General features: G+C 43.0%; 1 protein-coding gene across 1 annotated transcript in view; it reads left to right on the top strand.

Annotated features, from left to right (window-relative positions):
- The first annotated feature begins 644 nt into the window (after positions 1-644).
- crebrf (creb3 regulatory factor) overlaps positions 645-11,859 on the top strand; it is a 44,494-nt gene continuing 33,279 nt past the window's right edge. Inside the window, exon 1 of the mRNA XM_034683794.1 lies at positions 645-794. The gene's annotated coding sequence lies outside the window, so the exon portion shown is untranslated. The remainder of the gene's footprint in view (positions 795-11,859) is intronic.

Here is an 11,859-nt window from a genome sequence, read left to right as displayed (position 1 = left end):
TTACATTGTTAGACTCTGAGATTAAACAAAGGATCGGCATTGGGGCAGGAGAACCAATCCCCCTGCCTCGTCAGAACATGGTACCTCATCTAGCATAGTAAAATAGAGATCAGATGTGGATGACAGAGGTCTGTGAAACTCTTGAGGAGGTTAACTAATTTAGTAGGGGTGAGAGGGGACTTGTTCAGTTGTTACAGCAACCCAGACATAAGTACAATCAAGAAGACGTTTCAATAAGTAAAATGAAATGAAATGAAATGAAATAAAATAAAATAAAATAAAATAAAATGAAAATTAAATTAAATTAAAATTAAAAAATTAAAAATTTAAATAGATAAATAAAGCTAGAATGGAATTTAGATATATACAATGTTACAATGGAATGTAGATTAAATAGTAATAATATTAAATAACAAACTTGTGAAAATATATATTTTTTTAATTGAGATTTTTCATTGTTTGATATACAATTTAACCAGCTGTGTGTTTACAGTGTTTTAAAACTTTTACTTTACTTTATATTGTAATATTTCATTATATTGAGAATAATGAAATATTGCGCAAGTGTTGTCACCGTCTCTCTGCTGCTCTCCTATTGGCCCAGCCGCGCACCACGTGGTCGGGCAGTCACGCGCTTTCCAGGAACCCGTCAGGAAGAAGAAAAACAAAACAAACCCGAGAGATCTGAAGCAGCACGGCGTGGACTCCATTGAAAAGGAAACCTTGTTCTCGCCATCAGGAGAACACACACGAGGTTCGACAAGCAACAACACGTATGCGAGGGCGTCCTAAAAGTGAGTCCGACTTCTATTCACCCTCTCTGGGGGAACTCTGCTGAGCATTAGCGCTACATTAACCGTGCTGGAGGATTAGCTCTGGAGCTAACGGGAGGTCGGCTGTTGTTGTGTGTTCGGGCTTCAGCTGGGATGAGGAAGGGGGCGGACTGACGGAGGCCATACTGACTGTGAGCTAGGGAACAAGACCTGCTGTGTCCACATCAAAAACCCTTATTTAGACCCTTTAAGACCTTTACTTTGCCTCATAGTGAGGACTGTAGCGCACTGAGGTCTTACTGGAGGTGTTCCTGTGCGTAAATGTTGCCTCCATGATGGAGAGGAATTTCACTCAGATGTCACTATGAGCACAAAAGTAGTAAAAAATGCTATTTTATTTATTAAATCCTGATGTAAATATGAATTTACAATAATCAGAAGTAGGATTTTATGTGTAACTTGGAAACCTGGTGGTTAAAACTGCACTTATATAAGATTATTCCCTTGTATGCCACTTTAAAAACTCTCCTCCTCGTGTGTTTCTATTCCACGTGAAGTGAAAATGTTCCACACATTTATATATTTATGCATATTTAAGAGCTCATCAGTGTAATGGCCAACACTTGACTTTCCCCTGCCTGAGCTCTCTGTAGGTACACGCCCCCCAACACACACACACACAACACATCCACTGCTGCTGCTGCTGCTGGGGGAAAAAACTCGACACAGCTCGACATTTCCACGTGAAATAACCCCGAAACACACTCATGTTACTCCCCACGACACCTCTGTCCTGACCATGTCTTTGTTATGATGCATGAGTGTGATCTGCCTCCATACCAAGCTGCTGTAACTCACTGTTTATCAGCCGACTCTGGTACATTTTGTGCTTTGTGTTTCCTTCCAGCTGAATACGCACTAAAGACACAGATTGTTCTGAAACCACGCGCTGTGTCTCATTCGCTGTGGGAGCGCGTGGATTTGACTTTACATACATGTTAAATATGGATATCTAGGCCACGGGCATGTAGGCCTCCAACTTGTTTATCTTCTGCCTCAACCTAGATTGAAACGGGCTGTTTATTATGAAGCAGCTCTGGAGAGTGACAGCCAAGGCGGCCAATCAGAACCACGTGGAGGCGGGGCGTCGTCACAGCTCCACCAATGGGGAGCTTGGATTACGTGGGTGTTGGCCCCGGTTGTTAGATTGAGACTCTGTTTTGCTTTGCTGAGGATCTGTGGTGAGTGCAGATACTGTGGAAGCACTGGTGAGATTAATGGCTTCTTATGGGTGCAGAATAAGGTAATTGATCATGTTTACCTGAATGATTGATTTGGATGAGGATTCTGATATTTAGACCTTCATGCTGTGCAGCTGAGTCTCTCAAAACGTATGGATCCATCACAAAGAGAAGGAAGGGATGCTACTTTTAATATCTTATGTACAATGTTAAATCAAGATATGCATGCTCTGTGTTCATAGTGTGCTGTAGTGCTTCTGGCTCTGTGGTTGTTTCATAAGGTTTTGGGAGACTGCATGGTTTGTTGTGCTCTCATCTGCAGCTGCAGCGTCTGACCAGAGCTGTTCATCCATTACTATCCCCTAATAAAGTGAAGAATAGAGAGAAAGCAGTTGTGTAACATAAACACGAATGCATGCAGCTCAGTGTGAATGTATTATAGTGGTGCAAATTAAGATTTGGTGTGGACTTTCTTTCTTACTTTATCTTGTGTGCTTGAATCTCAATGATCATGTCCCCGTAAAGCCGTCATGTTTCTGCAGCTAACAACTCTGCAATGATTGCTTATTATCAACGTTATTAATGACACCTCTATTTGTCGAGTGAAAGCAGCGTTGCATCTCCTTTGAGTGGCGACCCCCACTTTAGGGATTCACCTGTTCACAGTAGTCCTCCTGTTGTTGCAGTCTTGTGATGCAGAGATGTTTTGATATGAACGAGTCATCTGAAGTGCAGAATACTTAACCCATCTGACATGAACGTGATGGTTATTTCTGAAATATCGAAACTGAAACGCTGTTGCATGGTGTGTATATTTTAAGATGTACACTTGAACGATACAGCGACGAGTTTGCCGTCTTAATAGCTGTTAGTAAAGCAGTTCTTTGGCACAGGCGCAGCTCAGTGACCCGACGGAAGAATCTGTGCTTGTAGGTCATCTTAGTGATGCCCTACAAGCCCCCTTTTGTTCTTATATCAATACATCTATTAAATAAACACTGCTGTCATCTCTTCAGTTCACTGCGTCTGTCAGGTACGGCTGACTGATGCACAAGAACAAAATCAGTTTCAAGATATGCAAAACGTTCTTCTGATGTGTGTTTATATTTTGGTATGACTAATGGGGAGTTGTAGATCAAATTTAGGCTGTGCAAGTAATTCAGATTCATCAATATTGTGATGTGAGGATTCACAATGAACATATCGCAAAAAGCGACATTTATCACAGGAAATAAAACACTTTATTGGGTCTTTTTTAAAAGTTATATTTATTAGATTAAACAGCTGAAGAGAGAGAGGAATTGTGGGTCATGAAGAGCAGGGAAGACATGTAGGGAAAAGGTCGTCAGTGATCGCTGCGACGAGGACTATAACCTCTGCACATGGGGTGTGCGACTTAAAGCCTGGTTTATTCTTCTGTTTCCGACACCGTAGCCCTGTTCTAATTCAGAAGCCGAGGCATGTAGCCTGACCATAGACTGCATAAATAATGGACGTAGTATCTGTGACGTCACCCATCTGTTCCTGAGCGCTGTTTGGAAGCCAATCGTCAACGGGAGTCATATTGGAAATGCTGAACACAACCAAAAGAGTATGAGGTAAAGAGGCGGGCTTTGAGCCTCCTCGCCAACAGCTACAGTGTTCCCGCCTGTCAATCGAGTCAGTCATGTCCTTATTTGGGCAAAAACTAGCAATCTGAATATCTTCTGAACCGTCACGTTAGAGAAAAATTCCCCCCCTGTACAGTGTGTGCTGATAGAGAAATTACCTATTCAAACCGCTGCTGTTTTTTGTCCCAGGCTGTAAACATGTTTATTTCTGCTGTAAAGATCGTCTCCTTTGAATGGGTGTGTATGTGGTTTCCTGTGTTTCTGCAGCCAGCCTCAAGCGGATTCTCGATGAACTGCAGTTCATAACACTTCCGCATGGGGCTTCATATTTTGAGAACGGAGGTTGCCGCTTGGTTCCAGAAGCCGACGCATGTCACCTGACGTGCACCTTCTAAAATAATGTAACTAAGCGTTGAAACGTTGCTGTGATTGGTCCACTGAGCAGAATGCACATACAACACTTCTGGAATGCCTGTAAATTTCATCTCCTCAGACATCTCCACTTTATTCCTTCTTGTAATAACCACTGTATGACGAACAGAAACATGTATCAGCTCTAAATTAACATAATATGCTCTGAATCGCTGTGAAATAAGCAATCGTAGCAGAACCGGAAAGAGCAATCTGACTGTCATAGAGACCACACTGGCCTCGACAGTTTCGGTGGAGTTTTGCAGAGCTGCAGGGACATGTAGACGCTCAAGGATGTAGCGCTCTCGACCCAGTTGGCCACTTTGACGTAGGGTCATTGCAGAAGTATAAACCAGGCTTTTACCACTTGGCCAAATAGGCAATACCAGCATGTGTACATCTTACCAGGCGGTCAGACCACTGAGCTTTAACGGCCATGCTTTCAACATATTGCATCACAGTCTGTTGAAGCTCAAGTTAGCTATCAGCTTCCCTTCTTCTGCACATTTAGAGGTAGAGCAATTTAACTTTTGGATGCATTATGGATCCAGAAGAGACAAACACAGGTGTTGTGTTAAACATTAAGAACAGCAGATTATACACAGTTTGAAATGACATACAAACTGCAAGTTAAAGCTGATATTCTTTAATACTTGTGTAGTTATCACTCTTTTTGTTGGTATGGCATTGCATATTTTTGTCTGATTTCATGCAGGCTTTATTTAAAATGATCATAGTGACACTCTTGTCTTCTTCAGTGGTCTTAATAGTGTATCATATGAAGTCAAGACTAGCTGCAGGTTGACCGTACATGTTCATGTTTATGAATTGTGTATTATCGATCTCTCTCGATGTTTTCAGAGCTTCTCTCTCTCTCTCCTTCTCTCTCTCTCTCTCTCTCTCTCTCTCTCTCTGTCTCTCTCTCTCTCAGTAAACAGTCCGCCTCTCCTGCTTGTTATCTCCGTAGGAATCAGGGACCGACTGCTATCAGTAGGTAACTCATTCCAAATAAGACACTGCTGCGTGGCCTACTTGGATCTGGTCCAATGTTGTGAGGCAGAGAATGTGAGCTGTTTGCATGATAGTGGAGCTCTGAGGCGAGCTGAGTGCAGTCACAACTGAACGCAGCTTTTTGTCCTCAGCTGAATCAACAGGAAGTGGAGGAAACATGCAGCGCTGGGTTACTGAAAACATGAATATTATAAAGAATATATTCTGTACCTGTTTGTAAATGAAGTATTAGTGCGTCTTTATTAAACTGTGCATTCATGCATCCACTTTAAAATTACTCTCACTGACAAATAATCATCTTTAAATCAGGTGATAATCAAACGTTCATCCAGCTTCCTTCTGCCACCAGCAGAGACGTTAATTTAACACCCCATGCCTGAAAAACACTTATTGTAGCTTGTTTCTTATTTAGACAGAAGTGTGAACGCGTCTGTTAGAGTTCATCACCAACAGACGCACATCAACACAGGAAGCTGCGTTTGTAGAGAGCCTGCTCTGTGACTTAACACCAAACTGATCCGTGGAGGGCCTGCTGCTGCTGTGAGGAGCATACAAGACTTTTAATATAACCAACATGAGCTGCAGCAGCGGGGCGGGACGCAGCCGCAGTAACAGTGTTATAAAAGTAAATCACATTACTGAGAGTGGAGGGAGTGTTTCGTTACCTGGTCTGGACGGGGAAACGGTCAGCACTTATTTCAGACTGGACTAAGACCGTCTGTCCCTGATGCACCTTTGAGACGTAAACATGATGCTGCAGAAACTCGCTCTGCATCAGGTGTTTGTGTTTGTCATGGCAGCAGAAAGTTAAGAAGAAGCCTGACTGACGCACGCAGACTCTGAGCAGATAGGCTGCTAACTTTATCTCTGAGGATCTCCTGGGGTCTCCTCCTCCTCACAATAAACAGAGCGGGTAATTAAAAACAGTAAAAGGACTAAATAAAGCTGTTTGAAGAGGTGAAACCTCAGTGTCTCTTAAACACTCTTTAGCTGACGCAGGGTGTCGGGATCAGGGCGGCTTTCTCAGCCCCTGATGTTCACAAATTAAGGCCTTTATTTCTAACTTTAGGGGTTAAGAGCTGGTTACCTTTGCAGTCGCTTTGTTGCCTGTTGGTTCAAGTATTTGTCTCCTTTAAAGAGGACTGCAAACTATTTTTGAGGGTGGTATTGTGAGTGACACCAAGATTGATAACCGGCCTATGCCATGCCTCTCCTAAAGCAGCAGCAGGTGACAACTGACAGTTTTCAAAGCAAAATTATCATCAAACATGTCAATCAATCTTTATCTATATAGCATTAAATCACAACAAATGTTATCTCAAGACTCTTTACAAACAGAGCAGGTCTAGACCGTACTCTATGTTCTATTATTAACAAAGACCCAACATCAAGACCGGATCAGATCCAGTCCCATCTTACAGACAGGACTCAGTCTGATCTCATCTTAATCCACCATGAGCAGAGCACTTTGCAGCATTTAGCAAGTTACAGTGGCAAGGACAAACTTCCTTTAACAGGCAGAAACCTCCAGCAGGACCAGACTCATGTTAGACACACATCTGCTGAGACCGTGTTGGAGAGAGAGAGAATTGATAGTGATGAGATGGATAGTAGTAGTTGTAGCAGCTGGAGTCCGGCATGTCCACAGCAGCAGGACGCCTCAGTAAGATAATAAGGGTTGACCAATTTCAACGCAACTTTAGAGGTCCTGTCATGTCTTTTTTTTCTTTTTTTTTTCTTTTTCCCATATAAAACTTTAGCATTTTGTGTGTATTTATAATGAGAGGTCCTCAAAACTATGGAAAAAAACTACTTCTGGCTTGTTTTTGGAAAAAGAACTACAAAAAAATGAGAAAAAGAAGTATTATAGGATGTGGAAAAGGACTGAATGTTAAAGAAAGTGATGGAAGTGTAATCGTGGGAAAGAGTGCAATTTTTATTACGAGTGAAAATCAATAATAAAACAAATGCATGTTTTCTGAAAATAAAAAAAGACAGAGGGATAGAGGGAGATGAAAAGAAAGAGACAGATGATAATCCACAGCAGCAACTCAGGAACCTACGAGACAAGGGAGCTCAGGGACTCCAGAAAGGTCTATGGTTAGTGACTTTAAACTCAAAGAAACACTAATGAGAATCACTCTTTGCAGCATTTAGCAAGTTACAGTGTCAAGGACAAACTTCCTTTAACAGGCAGAAACCTCCAGCAGGACCAGACTCATGTTAGACACACATCTGCTGAGACCGAGTCGAACATGACAATTTCAGACTCTTTGGCTGTGGCCCTGACATGTCAGTCTAGAATGGCATACGCAGCGACATGGCGTGGCATGCCATAGGCCACTTTTCAATGATGAGTATAAGTGTTACCTCGGTTATGTGCTCTGGACAGGTTTAGTTCAGAAGTATGAATCAGTCTTTCGTCTGAAAGCCTGAAATTCAGCTCTAGTGTTTTGGAGTCTGTCAGTCTCAGTCATAAATATCCGGCTCTGCATCACGGCCGACATCAGCGACTGAGCAACCACTTGGATTATATTAAATTCTGCTTCTGTGAAATATTGTGCGCCGCTTTGAACGGAGACGGCGAGGACTCATTTTCTACATGTTTGGTGAGATCTCTGGGTGCGAACACAGCCTGCTTTCTCTCCTTCCTTCTGTGAAAACATAAAGTCTGGATTAATGCTGCTGATGGTTCTGCTGTCTTCGGGCAATATGCTCACTAATTCTGCTTTTGCACAAGTGAAACCAGACACAGCTGCCCTGAGAGGAAGTACACACAAGGAGATATGATAGTAATCACAACTCAGTGTCACATACCGAGGCTGAACTTCCAAAAATACTGTTGTCATTAGAAGAGAGAGAGTGTGTGTGTGTGTGTGTGTGTGTGTGTGTGTGTGTGTGTGTGTGTGTTTGTTTGTTTGTGTGTGTGCTTGCATGGTGTTTAGGAAGTGTTGCATTTAGGACCACTGTTGTACTTTGCAGCTTGTGTGTTTTCTACCACTTCCTGTCTCTATGCAAAGTGTGTGTATGCAGGGGGACAGAGCTCAGGGGTGAGAAGTTCATTCAAGTTAGTCCGCAGCACACAGTGAGAGGAAGTGATGTCACGCTCCGGCCTCTGAGGGGGGGGGGTGGGGGGTTGGTGTGTGTTTGTGTGTCAGCTGTTTGCAGCAGGGTTCATGTCTCCATGCAGATTCTGGTTTATTTGCAATGCAAAAAGCACAAAGGGACCAGAAATCAGTCTGCATGGCGAGAGGGAAAGTGAGAGGACTGACGGAGAATGAAACTATATTGAGGCGAGGGTGAGACCGGAATGAAGTTTACTTTCAGAGCGATGTACGCAGAATCGATCGAACGCTCAATAAACCAAAACGGGGAGGCAGAGAAGTCGGTGCTTTCCAACATATGACAGGGGCAGGGTTTGGAGCTCTTCTCACAACAACCTCCGGAAGCTTCTGGGGAAGAAGAGAGCTGCTGTATGCTTTGAGCTCTCTGCTAATGGACTCACTGTTGTTGCTCAAAGAAGGACAATAAAGAGCATCGGGTAGTTTAATGGATGGCAAATATTTACACATTCATTCGTACACGTAGACTTCACATCGGACCATGCGACAGGTCGGTTTTCTTGCTTCGAAATTATCTCTGAAACGATGATCTCATCAGGTTTTGATCACAGAATGATAACTGGTAACTACTTTAAGTGAATCTGGGTCGATTTATCACTTTTATCAGGGATGTAACAATAACAAAATCTCATGTCAACAGTCCGATATTGATCAAGATGAAGACAGAGCTCTGAGGGTCTTTGTGGGGAGTTACATTTGTCTCCAGTTTGGTTTCTAATCTTCTGAATCCTCTGTTGTCCACCACAGGAAATGGTCTTTGGTTGAAAATTCAGCGATCAATCTTGTGATCTTTTGAGCTCTCGAGCTCTCGAGCTGTTCCTAAGATGTGAGGCTGTAAACGCTTCCTTTAAAGTTATATTTTTTGGGGCTTTTTGCCTTTATTTTTCTAGGACAGCTTAAAGCTGGGGTTGGTAATCAGATTTAGATACACTTTTTGTCATACTGGTTAAAATGATCTTTATGTCTTGATGACAATCAATACATGATGTGTTCTTAAAAAAGAGCGAAAAAAAGCTGCTATCTACAGCCGGAGTAAACCTGGGAAAACACCAACCAATCACTGTTTTTTGGGTGCCAAAATTTTAAACCATTCAAATCCCGTCTTGCCGTTCTGCCCTCCTCCTGCGCGTACATTTCCCCAGCGTGTCCTCCTCATCCCCGTCTCCTGCCTCTGCTTCCCCTGCCTCTATTTACTGCCCCTCTCGCTCGTCCTCGGGCCTGTCCCCTCTGACCTGATGAGGTGCTTTGCTCAGGACTGTAGTCCGGATCAGAGTCTAATAAGCTCTCACCAACAAGCAGAAGAATTAATGACGTTCAGTAAGTCCTACAGAAATGTAGATGTACTGTAGCGTCTGTCCGGACACTGTAGTGATGACGAGCCGATTCGTGAACACGTTGATCTTTAATAACCGGTCACTGTCGGCCGTTACCATGCCAACCAACAAAGCAACAATCAATGTTTGAATGAATGAAGAACTTCTCCTCTTGTCTCTCCTCTCTCCCGCTCGCACACTCTACACCTCTCCTGATGCCTTCACTGACTGTCAACACTGTAGGAATTAAGAGCATCTACACTGAACACGTTTAACAAACAGTAGAGTTGTTACAGTGTTATATATGTGTTATAACTTTTCTCCTGATATCCTGTCACCAGTACAACTGGATAATGCTAGCATGACAGTTGTGAGTGCTAACAGCAGCCATGTTTGTTTGTGTTTTTAACTTTCACTATGAGAATGTTTTGGTGAGGACCAGTTTTGAATCAGTCACCATCATATGGTCGCAAGTCAGCGGCGCTCGTGCATGTGAGTGGGGGGGCGTCGTTTTGGAGGAGCTCCGAGGGAGGAGGGGAGGGGTTAGACGGAGTCCTGAGGAAAAGCTACATTCAAATTCATGCTAGTTTTCCGAGACTACCAACCCTAGCTTTAAGAGAGACAGGACAGGAAGACATGCAGGAAATGGTCGACCGGCCGGGAATCGAATAGGGGACCCCTGCGACGAGGACTGTAGCCTCTGTATGTGGGGCGCTTAGACCGCTAGGCCCCCAGCGCCCCAGTAAACACTTCCTTTAGAGAGGCAGGTTTTTATTCTTACTAGGGATGTATGTAAATTCAAGTATTTTTGTGTGATCGATCTTTGGAAATGTTAACGATCAATTATCGATTAATCATTAAAAAAGACGTGAACGTTTTCCTTGTCAAAATCAACGCCAAATGCATTTTTTCCCTGAAATGAAAATTTCTTTCACGACACAATGTATATCTGATGGCATTGAATATCTACGGATCGTATTGAGGTGTTCAAAATGTTAAACACTGAATATCAACATGTGGAGCAGGCTCTTAATCTCTGTGGACATACAGTCATAAAAGTGAAGGCTCAGACTTCAACAAGGGAACTGAACAGAAACAGATTTCAGACTCATAGTGTCCAGTTTTCTGTCTACTCGTTCTTATTGAGGAAAAGAAGCATGTGAATGCGGTCAGGTGTCAGCCAGGAGACAAAAAGCGCTCGTGGAGACCTGTCACTCAGCCACAGCCCCCAGCTGAGCACAACACCTTCAGTCGGCTGATTCACATTGAAACATGCTTTAATCTTAAAACACCTCTCTGATAGCTGAACGAAGTATGAGACCACATGATGTTTGATCCACATGAGGGAAAATTGATTAAAAAAAAAGTGTTTTAATTGATCATCATTCTTTTAGGGTTACATCTTTTATTTGCTTGTCATGCATTTTAATGTTTCTTTAATATGCCCGTCGTCATTGTAAATGAGGGCTTGCTCTCAATGATTTTCAAGTTTAAATAAAGATAATAATGTAAGTTCTTAACGATCAATTAATGGATACTCCATTAACTGTTTACATCCCTAATCCTTACGTCTTTTAAAATCTTTACGGGACAGTGAGACCGAGAACTGGTCTGTGCCATGCCCCTCTGTAGCTCATGGCCTGCCGCCCCATGCTTCTTCTAAAACAGTGACATGTCAGGGCCCCAGCCGCTTCCCTTTCTCGTGATCAGTCTTCAGAACGCCTTACATTTAGGGATGGGTACCTTTCACATTTGAACCGATACCGTACCGATACCTGGTACCTGGGAATCGGTACCGGTACTCAACGGTACCAATTTTCGGTACTTTTGTGTTTTTATGCGGTAATAAATGTTAATTTAAAATTTAAAAAAAATCTCAAATTTGTTTAATTTAACATGAAATGAACAGGATTCTATAGGTGATTAGATATATTAGCTGACACGTGCTTGTGGCGTCTAATTGCTCTTTCGGGAGTTTATCAATGAACACACGTGAACGCCTACGGACGGGAAAAGTCAGTTCTCCGTCTCTTCATAATAACAGACACACAACTTACTTGTTGGGCATTCATGCACACAGGAACGATTATAAACAGGACAGGTAGTCGGAGCGAGAGGGTCAGTCTCAACCATAGACTGTATAAAATAAACGTAATCCTCCTCCTCTGCCTCGCGGTGAGTGCGCGCGCCCGTCAGCTGCAGGCTCCGTTTGGCGCGCTCCCGCGCAGATGCAGAGAACAGAGAACAGAGAACAGAGAGCAGAGACGTCCATCCGATCAGTCTCTGACTTTATTACAGGGCGAAAGTATGGAAACTCTCCTCCCTTTCACTCCCTCACAGTCACAGGGATGCGTTCAGGTACCGAAACATGGTACCGT

The sequence above is a fragment of the Notolabrus celidotus genome, chromosome 5, assembly GCF_009762535.1.
Source record: "Notolabrus celidotus isolate fNotCel1 chromosome 5, fNotCel1.pri, whole genome shotgun sequence".
Lineage (NCBI taxonomy): Eukaryota > Metazoa > Chordata > Actinopteri > Labriformes > Labridae > Notolabrus > Notolabrus celidotus.
This window is presented reverse-complemented; position numbering and strand designations above follow the sequence as displayed.